The sequence below is a fragment of the Amblyraja radiata genome, chromosome 33 (assembly GCF_010909765.2).
Source record: "Amblyraja radiata isolate CabotCenter1 chromosome 33, sAmbRad1.1.pri, whole genome shotgun sequence".
In the NCBI taxonomy this organism is placed as follows: domain Eukaryota; kingdom Metazoa; phylum Chordata; class Chondrichthyes; order Rajiformes; family Rajidae; genus Amblyraja; species Amblyraja radiata.
The window spans coordinates 6,284,094-6,296,781 of NC_045988.1; the positions used below are offsets into that span (position 1 = coordinate 6,284,094).

At 45.4% G+C, this 12,688-nt stretch overlaps 1 protein-coding gene across 12 annotated transcripts in view; it reads left to right on the top strand.

Moving 5' to 3' along the window:
* ncam1 (neural cell adhesion molecule 1) overlaps positions 1 to 12,688 on the top strand; it is a 347,020-nt gene that overhangs the window by 83,562 nt on the left and 250,770 nt on the right. The gene's annotated exons all lie outside the window — the stretch shown is intronic.

The following is a 12,688-nucleotide window of genomic DNA, read 5'->3' on the forward strand; positions in this document are numbered from 1 at the left end:
ACGGGGTGATTGTTGGTCGGCGCGGACTCGGTGGGCCGATGGGCCTGTTTCCGCGCTGTATCTCTAAACTAAACTAAACTAAACTAAACTAAGGTGACGTGACATTTCGGGTCGTGCCCCTTCCTGAATGGGGTTTCCTGACCAGCACTGACTGGATGGGATCAGGGAATGTCGTGGAGCTCAAAGTGGCAGAAGAGGTTTTAACGTTGGCCAATTTCAATGGTGGCCATTGGGGGAACAGAGTGACCCCATTTTAACCTCAAAGTTGATGTCTTGCTCAGATACCAGACGTGTCCTTGTTCTTGGATCTGAGAAGGTACCGCCATCTGCTGGCAGACCTCCGAATCTGTGTGGGGAATAGTTAGTATATCCAGGTAAATGGATGGAGAACAGGGATGTCTGTTTGTCGGTCTTGTAAGCTGGCAATAGATGGAAATTAGCATTTAAATGGTTTCTTTCCTTCCTGTGAGTACTTACTACGAGATTGTCTTGTCTATGTGTAGGAGGGAACTGTTGAAATTGAAGATTGGCACAAAAAGCTGGAGTAACTCACTCAGAGGGTCAGGCAGCATCTCTGGAGAGAATGAATAGGGGACATTTTGGGGCAAGACCCTTCTTCAAACTCAGGCCCTATTCTGCCTCTATATATGAAGTAAATGGGGACTTCAGACTCTATTTTGGGTGCAGCTATTAATACTTGTTTGAAACATGATGTCAGTGAAATTTGTGGTGTTGATTGGAACAGGATATTTCCACACGGGTTTTATCTGCAGCAGTGAATTGAATCTTGTGTTCAGGCAACCATCTGGGGAAAAATGACTGGGCACATTTAGTGGAGAGGTCCCAAGCAAGCCACAAGATGGAATCTACAACGAGTGTAGGCTCGAGACACAATAGATAGCAGATACTGGAATCCTGAGCACTGAACAAAGTGCCGGAGGAACTCAACAGGTCAGGCAGCATCTGTGGAGGGTGTGGACCGGTTGGGACTGTTCCTGGAGTTATATAAGAGACTGCAGATGGTGGAATCTTGAGGGCATTCTTGCCGGGTTTCAGGAAGGGAGAACTCTGCATGGAATTGGGAAAGCAAGATAATTACTGCAGCTGCTGGAAGGGCACCCGTCATAGTCGCAGCAGGTCTTCGAAAATCTTCAACACGTTGAAAGTCCAGCGGCGACCAGAAAAAGGCACGACTCTTTGGGCGACTACTCACGGCCGTAGAGGCGTCACCCCGCGCGCGACAGGTCACCCAAAGAGTTGTAACTTTTTCTGGTTGCTGGGAAAGGGGAGGGAGGGAGAGAGAGAAGGAGGGAGGGAGGGAGAGAGAGCAGAGACTGAGAGCATGAGGCATGACACATGACAGCAGGTTGAAAAAACCAAGGCAACGAAAGCTTTTGGAGGCAACAAAAGCTGCCTTGCATAACACTGTACGAGTGAGTATCAGAAGCACGCAGATAAGGTGCAGTTACATAGAGCTGTTTTGCCTTGTTCTTCTTTGTGTTGTTAACGTGTGCTCACGAAAAAAAAACCCAACAAATAGCACGCAGGAAGCATTTTTGGAAAATTTAATGAAATAGCATCAAATTCCAGATAATTTGGGATTCTATTTCAGGACATTTTTTGTGGGGGTGTGGAAGGACTGGAAAAAGGGTGTCGACCCGAAACGTCGCCTATTCCTTTTCTCCAGAGATGCTGCCTGACCCGCTGAGTTAGTCCCGCATTATGTGTCCTTTTTAGTAGATTGTAATTGTAGGCCATGGTCATCTCAATTAAACAGTGGTCTTCTTCCACAATGCCTGACATCCTGCCGTACTCCTAGAGACATCTGTACATTTGATTGAACGAGGGATACAGCCCGGAAACTGGTTCCTTGGCCTCTCTACTCTAGCCTTGAAGAAGGGACCCTACCTGAAACATCATCTGCCCATCTCTCACAACAGTGGGGAAACCTTTCCCCCCTCCAGCTCCTCACCCATCCCCTACATTTCAGTCTGAAGAAGGGTCCCGACCCGAAACCTCACCCATCCTTTCTCTCCAGAGATGCTACCTGACCCGCTGAGTTACTCCAGCACTTTGTGTCTATCCCAGCACAGATGCTGCCTGACCTGCTGAGTTCCTCCAGCACTTTGTGTCTATCCCAGCACAGATGCTGCCTGACCTGCTGAGTTCCTCCAGCAGTATTTAGAAAGTGTGACAAAGAGAATGCCTCTTGACTCCATTGTGCTCATGAAACTCATTCAATGGAGGAATTCAGTTTCTGTGTGTGAGAATCGTCTTGGCTTGTGTTCCAAGATCATTGCTGTAACTGCATTTCAACAATTTATTCCAACAATTGAGAAGTTGCCCAGCATAATATGCTTTTGTTTTTAATAAAATATTTATTGGTTTCCTGTATGTTGGAGAGAATTGTTAGCTTATTGCTAAAGCCTTTGAAATTGGTTTGAATTGAAAATTATAATGGGGAAAAAATGAATTTGGTGTAGAATGTCTGTCATTTGTCTGATTACCAAAGTGCATTTTTCTCTATGCGAGCGTTTAGCTTGCTAAAGGTTTGATAATTGTTGGAATCAAATCTTTCCGTGAAGCTCATGTAAAGTTTTTGGACAAAATGTGAAACGGTAAAAATATATATTTTCTGGTTCGTACTAAAATTAGATTGGTTTATTGGATTAGAAAAAGCTGCTAACCGGGGCAGCATGGTGGTGCAGTGGTAGAGTTCCTGCCTCACAGCGCCAGAGACCCGTGTTCGATCCTGACTACGGGCGCTGTCTGTATGGAGTTTGTCCGTTCTCCCTGTGACCACGTGTGTTTTCTCCGGGTGCTCTGGTTTCCTCCCACACTCCAAGGATGTTCAGGTTTGTAGGTTTATTGGCGTTGGTAAAATTGTAAGTTGTCCCTTGTGTGTAGGATAGTGATCACCGGTCGACGCGGACTCGGTGGGCCGAAGGGCCTGTTTCCAAACTGTATCTCTGAAGACTAGTCTAAATTCTAAACCACAGTGTGGATCCACTGGCTGGTGGACAGAATGAATTGAAAGCTGTAAGCAAGACAAAATGGAGGATGGAGTAGACAAAATGGAGGATGGAGTAGACAAAATGGAGGATGGAGTGGACAAAATGGAGGATGGGCACCGTCGAGACCACCTGAAACATCACTCATTCATTCTCTCCAGAGATGCTGCCTGTTCCACAGCATTTTGTGTCTACCGCTTGAACCAACTGCAGTTCCTTCCGACACATTTTGTCTACCTGCTCTGGTTCCTAAAGATTTTGATGGTTTTATTTTGTCCCCCTCAACACAATGATGAGTTCCAAATCGTCATGGACTTATAATTAACTTTCCACCATTTCACATTTGAAGATATCTAAGAGCCAATATTTTCATCCCTGCTCTCAAGCTCCACTTTACTGAAGTCCTTGTGAACTGTCCATGGTTCTGAAACCCATGGAAGTTCTTTCACAGCAAAGAAGCTCTCTTTGATTAGGAGTTGAGAATGCCAAGGTAGCATTTCATTATCATGCTAGCTCAGATCCATTGTCATTGGCAGCTTTTTTAAGAGTGTGATTTTGTACAAAGGTGTTGGATTAATTCTTTATTAAGATAACTCTGTTTCAATGGGCAGGAATGGGAATATTAGTGAAATGATAGTGAAGGTGAACTTTTGGCTTGAGTGATTTTTGTGTGCAGTTTGTTTAGAGTTACTGCGTGGAAACAGGCCCTTCGGTCCGCCCAGTCCACGCCGCCCTGCGATCACCGGTACACAAGTTCTATCCCACGCACTAGGGACGATTGAGAGAAGCCAATTAGCCCTTAATCATGCATGACTTTGGAATTTGGGAGGAAACCTGAGCACCCGTAGAAAACCCACACAGTCACAGGGTGAATGTGCAAAGTCCATACAGACAGCACCTTAGTCAGGATCGAACCCGAGTCTCTAGCGTTGTGAGCACTGTGAGGCATCAACTCTACCGCTGCGCCACCGTGCTGCTTTAGTGCAACAGGTCCAACGACAAAGTCCAATGTCCATAATGAGATAGAGGAGAATCAGACTGTGCCAGTTTATCGAAGATAGACGCAACAGGCTGGAGTAAGCCAGCGGGTCAGACAGCATCTCTGGAGAATAGGAACAGGTGACGCTTCAGTCGAGACCCTTCTTCAGACTGAGCGACAGGGGAAAGGGAAACGAGGGATATAAAAGGTACATTGAACAAATGACTGAAAGAAATGCAAAAAGTAACACTGAATCACAGAGGGGGTTCAGCAAGAGAAGATGTTGCACAACTCTCGTCAGAGAGAGGAGGAGAACTTCTTCAAAGTAGGCGTACCTTGAGGAGGTAGACACAAAATGCTGGAGTAACTCAGCGGGACAGGCAGCATCTCTGGAGGGAAGGAATCAAGATCCTTCCTCAGACTATCTTTGGTGTAAACCAGCATCTGCAGTTCCTTCCCACACATACCCTGAGGAGATTCAGCAACGGAGCAGATAAAATGTGCAGGAAGAAGCTGGTTGACACCAAAGATAGACACACAAAGCTGGAGTAACTCAGCGGGTCAGGCATTTGAAATTGAAATGAAGCTTTTATTCTTGGAGGAGATTCAATATTCTCAAATTCACTCTCTAACATCAAATGCAGTCGGTGATTATCAGTTATGTCCTTGAGATAATCCAACGTTAAACCTTACACCAGGTGCGACTGGCACTTTGGCAAGTTCGTTTTCAGATATTAAGAGGCGGTTATTGTCGTTTGTTTCTGTCATAGCGTTAATAAATTTGGGACTTCTTTCTAAATCAGTAGTCAGTAATTAGGGTAGGCTGTACAGGGCAATGTCTGTGAAAATTCTGGAAATGGATCCTGTTAATGGGATGAGATGGAATCTGTACTGAATATCAGACAGTAGGTGCCAAGTGGGATGTTTACTTCAATGCCATTCTTTGCATTTATCCGCTTATCTTATCAATGTAAACAAACCTGCATTCTGAACCAATTCAGGATTTTAGCCTGTAACTGTGGGATGACTCATTGTAATTCTTTGCTTACATTCTGGATACAGGTTCCAAAAAAATATGCGGTGTCGCAGCTGGTAGAGCCTCTGCCTCACAGCGGCAGAGACCCGGGTTCGATCCTGGCCACGGGTGCAGTCTGTGCGTGGGTTTTCTCCAGGCGATCCGGTTCCCTCCCGCCTTCCTAAGACGTGCGGGATTTCTAGGTTGAATGGCCCTCTGTACATTGCCCTAAGTGCGGGGGAAGCGGATGTGAAAGTGCGTTAACACAGAACTAGTGTGAACGGCTGGTCGATGGTCAGTGTGGACTCCGTGGGCCGAAGGGCCTGTTTCCATGCTGTATCTCTAAAAAAAAATTTTAATGCTCAGCGAAGAACATATTCGCTACAAAAGATAGACACAAAAAGCTGGAGTAACTCAGCGGGACAGGCAGCATCTCTGTATAGAAGGAATGGGTGACATTCAGGCAGCATCTCGAGATGACGCGAAACGTCACCCATTACTTCTCTCCAGAGATGTTGCTGCTGGGTTACTCCAGCATTTTGTGTCTATCTTCGATGTGAGCCAGCATCCGCGGGTCCTTCCTACTTACTTTCTACAATGTACAACAGCCATTGTGTTTGGCAGTTGCTTGTTAGACAATAATTAATTATGAGCTGCAACGAATGTGGAATTACACCTATATTTGGAGTATGAAAATTGAGCAAACGCATGCATCTAAACTCGCAGTCACCCAGTCTCATTATTGCAGAGTGACTTGAAACTATCGGAGGTACCAGATGGTAGACTTCATCTGCTAGACATGGCTTGCTGCTTTTAATCAGATCGGATGTGTCAAAGAATGTCGTGGATTCTATTCAGGCTGACTAAATTGAGTTTTCTCTTTATTTTTCCCTCTTCGCATCTTCCTGCCCATTCAACTCCGACCCAACTCCATCTGTTGAACCGCTCGCTGGTAAATGGACCTTGCCTCCTCATCTCGATTCCCATTGACGTTCGAAAGGTAAGTGAAACCATTCTGGCTGTATTCCCCCAAGGCCAAATTAACCCATGGAGCTAACACAGTCGGAAGTATTGCGCATTGTACAGTACGTTATCTGTGGCCTCAAGAGATAGTTTGTCTCGGGTTGAGTTTGCTCTGCTGTATTTTAGTCACTACTGAACTTGGATCTTATATTTACTGCTGCAAATTTATTCCAAATTTAATTAACTGCATTATAACCAGTTTGATTGCAATATGTTCTGGTGAATACACAGTGCGGCTGTGTAGTGACAAGATAAAAGACTTGTTTGCAATCCATGAAATCCCATTCTCGTCGATTTTGAAGGTATTAATTACTTGTGCTTGAATGGATTAATTACTCCATTAAAATAGCTAATAAAATCAATTTCACACAAACGTGTTCAGAGTTTGTTTCCTAATGATCACATAATGTGACTCCTGGCTGCAGAGTGAGTTTAACCTAACCATTGAGGAGAATACGTCTGAAGAAGGGTTTCGACCCAAAACGTTGCCTATTTCCTTCGCTCCATAGATGCTGCCTCACCCGCTGAGTTTCTCCAGCATTTTTGTCTACCTTAGCCTAATCATTGTTCATATTGTGAAGTTAGATCAACTTTCCAAGTGAACATGAGTGTGCATTTTGACTCTGGGAGATGAGGATCAGTATTCTTCATCATCGTTGAAAACATTAGCGACGAAGTGGTGCTGGTTTCCGACGGGAACGATGACTTCCGCCGCTGGAAGTATCGGATCTTGGTGTGTGTGCTTCATCATCATTCTTCGCAATGCTGTGTACGACAGTGATCGCAACTTGTATTGAAGTGTGGATGGCCGTCGGCTCAATGGGAGCTCATCCGCCCTTTGACAGGTCTTGTTTTTGGTCCTGCTGGGGGGGGAGGGGGGGGCACAGCCCCCTCCTCACCTGGTGAACCAGGTGGGGAAGATGTGTTTAGTCGCCGACTATCTGACCATGGGAGCAGGTAATAATAATAATGGATGGGATTTATATAGCGCCTTTCTAATACTCAAGGCGCTTTACATCGCATTATTCATTCACTCCTCAGTCACACTCGGTGGTGGTAAGCTACTTCTGTAGCCACAGCTGCCCTGGGGCAGACTGACGGAAGCGTGGCTGCCATTCTGCGCCTACGGCCCCTCCGACCACCACCAATCACTCACACACAGGCAAAGGTGGGTGAAGTGTCTTGCCCAAGGACACAACGACAGTATGCACTCCAAGCGGGATTCGAACCGGCCACCTTCCAGTTGCCAGCCGAACACTTAGCCCATTGTGCCATCTGTCATCCCAATCCCAATCCCAATCCCAATCCCAATCCCAAAGGTAGCATGAGATTACATGGTAATCTCCCCAACCTGACCTGAGTATTCTGAGGGATAGGATATACATGCACTTAGATGGACAAAGGCCGAGTGGTCAGCATGGTTGTGTACGTGGAAGGTCATGTCTCACGAATCTGACTGAGTTTTTTATTTATGCTTTGACCAAAAAATTCAGTTCAGTTTAGTTTAGTTTATTGTCACGCGTCCAGCGAAAGCTGTTGTTGCGTGCTATTCAGTCAGCGAAAAGACAATACATGATTACAATCGAGCCATTTACAGTCTATAGATACATGATTAGGGAATAATGTTTAGTACAATGTACAACCAGTAAAGAACGATCAAACATAGTCCGTGGATCACCAATGAGGTAGATGGTAGTTCAGGACTGTTCTCTGGTTGTGGTAGGATGGTTCAGTTGCTTGATAACAGCTGGGAAGAAACTGTCCCTGAATCTGGAGGTGTGCGTTTTCACACTTTTGTACCTTTTGCCCGATGGGAGAGGGGAGAAGAGGGATTTGCCTGGGTTGGTGAAGGCTGAGTTGTCGACGTTGTATACATGGATTTTAGTGACTGGTGTAGATGGGACATATTGGCCGGTAAAGCCTGTACACTGTGTGACTCTATGACTCCCAAGAGTAGGGTTTGGATGTGTCAATGGATATTTTTAAAGTCGAGATAGATAGATTGTTGATTAGTACGGGTGTCACCCATTCCTTCTCTCCAGAGATGCTGCCTGTCCCGCTGAGTTACTCCAGCATTTAGTGTCTATCTTGGGTTGAAACCAGCAATCTGCAGTTCCTTCCGACACAAGAAAATAACACCAATGGTTGGAGTAATCAGATGGTGGAACCTAACCATCCATCCAAAGATCGATTTGTGTTTACTTAACATATTCACAAGTGGATACTTGTGGACCTGTAGTGTCATAGTGAGCAACATTGTCAGGTGTGTAGAACTGTGCACTGCTTTACAAAGACTAGTTAGGAAATGGGACAGATTTATATGGGAAATTGGATTTGGAATTCAAATGAATATTACGTTGTCGTTTAATTAGATTTCAATTACACTTGTCACATTTGATGTTATGCAGTCAGTTACAGTTGCTTTAATATGTAATCACCAATAATCTTGTTACATCTACATCCAGATGCTGATATCAGTTTGTCTTACTGTAGAGTTTAGTTTAGTTTAGAGAAACAGCTCGGGAAGAGGGCATTTCGGCCCACTGAGTCCGCACCAACCAGCGACCCCCCGCACACTGACCGATCCAACGCACACTGGAGACGATTTACAATATTACCAAAACCATTTCTTGATTAGTACGGGTGTCGGAGGTTATGGGGAGAAGGCAGGAGAATGGAGTCAGGAGGGAGAGTTGGATCAGTCATGATTGAATGGCGGAGTAGACTTGATGGGCTGATTCTACTCCCATTCCTTATGAGTGACCTTATAATGAACCTACAAACCTGCACGTCTTTGGAGTGTGGGTGGAATCCAGAGGGCCCGGAGAAAACCCACACAGGTCACGGGGAGAACGTACAAACTCCGTACAGACAGCGCCCGTAGTCGGGATCGAACCCGGGTCTCTGGCGCTGTAACTCCACCGCTGTGCCACTGATCAGAATGATCAGTTGGCCAAATCGCAACAAAGCCCAGCTGTGAGCAGTAATGGCATCCATTGACACGATTCAATGGTATTTACCCTTGCTGGAGTGCCATCGTTATTGTATCTTGTTATGAGAGTGCTTTGCACAGACAGCTCAGTGAAAAGGGTAAAGTTGCCATTATTTCCTGTCGCCAGACGGGGCTGTGTGCCAGATATTGGAGATTTACATATCATTTAAACTACTTCTGTAGTTAAACTGTGCTGCCAACATCTGTTAGCAAAGTGGAAGCTGAGAAATTAGACCAGACAGTGCTGTTAGGTATTGGTTTATTATTGTCATCTTTAGAGATACAGCGCGGAAACAAGCCCTTCTGTCCACCGAGTCTGCGCCGACCAGCATACATTAACCCTTCCCGACACACACTGGTGACAATTTACAATTTTACCGAAGCCAATTGATCCACAACCCTGGGAGGAAACCAGAGATCCCGGAGAAAACCCACGCGGTCACAGGGAAAACGTACAAATTCCACACAGACGGCTCCTGTTCTCCGGATCAAACCCGGGTCTCTGGCGCTGTAAGGCAGCATCTCTACAGCTGCGCCACCGTGCCGCCAGTTATGTTATCGAGATACAGTGGAAAACGTTACGTACTATCCAGTCCGATCATATCGTCCATGAGTAGAAGCGAGCCATACACAAGTACAACAGGTGTGACCACATACAGCACAGAAACACTATGTCTATGTCAAACAACATGTTCCATCTACACTGGTCTACACTACACTACACACATCTACACTAGTCTATACCACATGTCCCATCTACACTACATCCACACTATACACATCTACATTAGTCTATATAACATGTCCCATCTACACTATTCGTGTTTGGCTCATATCCCACTAAACCTTTCCTATCCTTCTTTTCATCTCCAGCCTTCCTCACTTTACTGATCCTCCAACCAACCCCCGCTCACATGTATCCACCTATCACTTGCGTAGGAAGGAACTGCAGGTGCTGGTTTATACCGAAGATGGACACAAAATGCTGGAGTAACTAAGTGTTCCGACCCGAAACGTCACCTATTTTCCTCCAGAGATGCTGCCCGTTCCGCTGAGTTACTCCAGCAGTTCGTGTCCGTCTACCCATCACTCACTAGGCTTCACTCTGTCCACACCCTCCCTTTCTCAGCTTTGTTCCCCCCCATCCATAACTCGAAACATCATCCGTCCATTTCCCTCCACAGAAGCTGCCTGGCCCGCTGTGTTTCCCCCAGCACTCTGCGTTTTGGCAACTTCTCTCCCTTTCCTCACTTTGTAAAACCCGAATAATTTTCCTAAACAAAAAAAGCAAATTGCTGCACGATCTAACCTTGATGCAACGATTAAACAACTGAAAGCCTCCAGCAATGATTGAAGGGTGCATTAGAAACCTGAAGTAAAACTAGTTTGTAATGAAGTCTAAATGGATGCTGAGGGTAGAGATGAAAAACTATTAATTACTCTTTGTAGTCTGCCATGATTTGTAGTTAAAGTTCTTCATTAAAATGTATGCAGTTGTTAACACCTTTGTTAAGTGTTTTCAAGTGTAAATTATTTCACCACCAGATGCTTGAATTTTATGGGGTGAAAGTGTGTGTTCATTTATCTTGTGTTAATGCATTTGCGGAGTGCAGCGATAAGATTGTTGTTGCCTTTCGTTCAGTTTATGGTGGGGGGGAAGCTGTCATGAATTGGAAGAGGGTACACAAAATTGCTGGGGAAACTCAGCGGGTGCAGCAGCATCTATGGAGCGAAGGAAATAGGCGACGTTTCGGGCCGAAACCCTTCCAAGAGGGTCCTATTGTAACAAAATGGCTTCTTACCGTTACAGTGGGTGATCAAGGAACAGCACAGAAGGAGTTTTTAAATTGGAACGTCTGATTTAATACTGAGCTGGAGAGTACTAATATACTTTTAAATTTGGTTTAGTTTAGTTTAGAGATACAGCGAGGAAACAGGCCCTTCGGCCCACCGATTCCGCGCCGACCAGCGATCCCCTGCACACTAGTTCTATCCAACACACACTGGGTATTTGTAACATAATTTCCCTGTAACATCTCCAGACACAAAGCGCTGGGGTAACTCAGTGGGTCAGGCAGCATCACTGGAGACAAAGGGTCTTGACCCGAAACGTCGCCCATTCTTTTTCTCCAGAGATGCTGCCTCGCCCGCTGAGTTACTCCAGCATTTTGTGTCCACCTTCACTGGAGACAAAGATGGGTGTCGTTTGGGGTCGGAACCCAAAATGTCGCCCATCCTTGTCCCCAGCAACACTGCCTGACCCGCTGAGTTACTCCAGCACTTTGTGTTTACAGTATAAACCAGCATCTGCAGTTCCTTCCGACACACTTCCCAATAACGTGTAGTTTCCTGGACTGTAACAAAATCAAGCGCTGCTGTCAACATGTTGCACTGTACCAGATGACGTTTTAGTTTGAGGTCAACCAATCCCATAATGTTGAAGATATTATCTTGACTCCAAAATGTTTTATTCATTGCCGCCAGAAAGTTGTGAGACTGCATTAATATTCCGGTTAAAATGAAACCCTTAAGTGCATGATCATTGATCTGTTGTAGTAAGATGCAGATCATTTATATACAGTCTGGAGATTGCTTTCAAAATTCAAATGCCAGCTTTTATTAATCTCATTGTTCTGTAACTATAAGGTTACTGCAGTAGTAATGTAAATATGAGGTGACTGCAGTTCATAATGTTAGCGTATGCAATTGGCAGAATGTGTTACTGCAGCATTGTTGATAGTTAACCATGAAGCGGTAGAGTTGCTGCCTCACAGCGCCAGAGACCCGGGTTCGATCCTGACTACGGGCGCTGTCTGTACGTAGTTTGTACGTTCTCCCCGTAACCTGTACGGGTTTTATCCAAGATCTTCGATTTACTCCCTTACTCCAAAGACGTACAGGTAGTTGAGGCCAGTTCATTGGCTATATTTAAGAGGGAGTTAGATGTGGCCCTTGTGGCTAAAGGGATCAGGGGGTATGGAGAGAAGGCAGGTACAGGATACTGAGTTGGATGATCAGCCATGATCATATTGAATGGCGGTGCAGGCTCGAAGGGCCGAATGGCCTACTCCTGCACCTATTTTCTATGTTTCTATGTTTGTAGGTTAATTGGATTGGTATAAAATGTAAATTGTCCCTAGTGTGTGTAGGATAGTGGGGATCGCTGGTCGGTGCGGACTCGGTGGGCCGAAGGGCCTGTTTCCGTGCTGTGTCTCTAAACTACAAAAAAACGAAACCACTCTCAACTAAACTAAATCTGCTGACGTGGGAAAGCTGGGGCGACGGCTGGTGATTTCAGATTGATGGGGGACTGGGGATTGGATTGTTTCTCTGTTTAGTGGATATAGATATACCTTGCAGTGAAAGTTGACACCTCGGTTGTCGGCATGGCTAATTGATATAAGTTTCATTGTGTTCCTGTTTGGATGAGGGTTTGAACATTTGACCACGTCTCACAAACCCATCACAGATCGATGTGAGAGCAGCCGCAATCCGATCCCTCGTGGTACCGCACAGTCGAAAACAGATCAGAAACTTGGAAATGAAATTAGATTCTACTGTCGATTGAAGCAGAGCAGGAGAAGGGAGAGATGCAACTGTGCCGTGCTTTTTGCTATTTAATTAGACAGAGCATTCCCCCTTGATTTCTGTACGGCTGCCAATTCCAT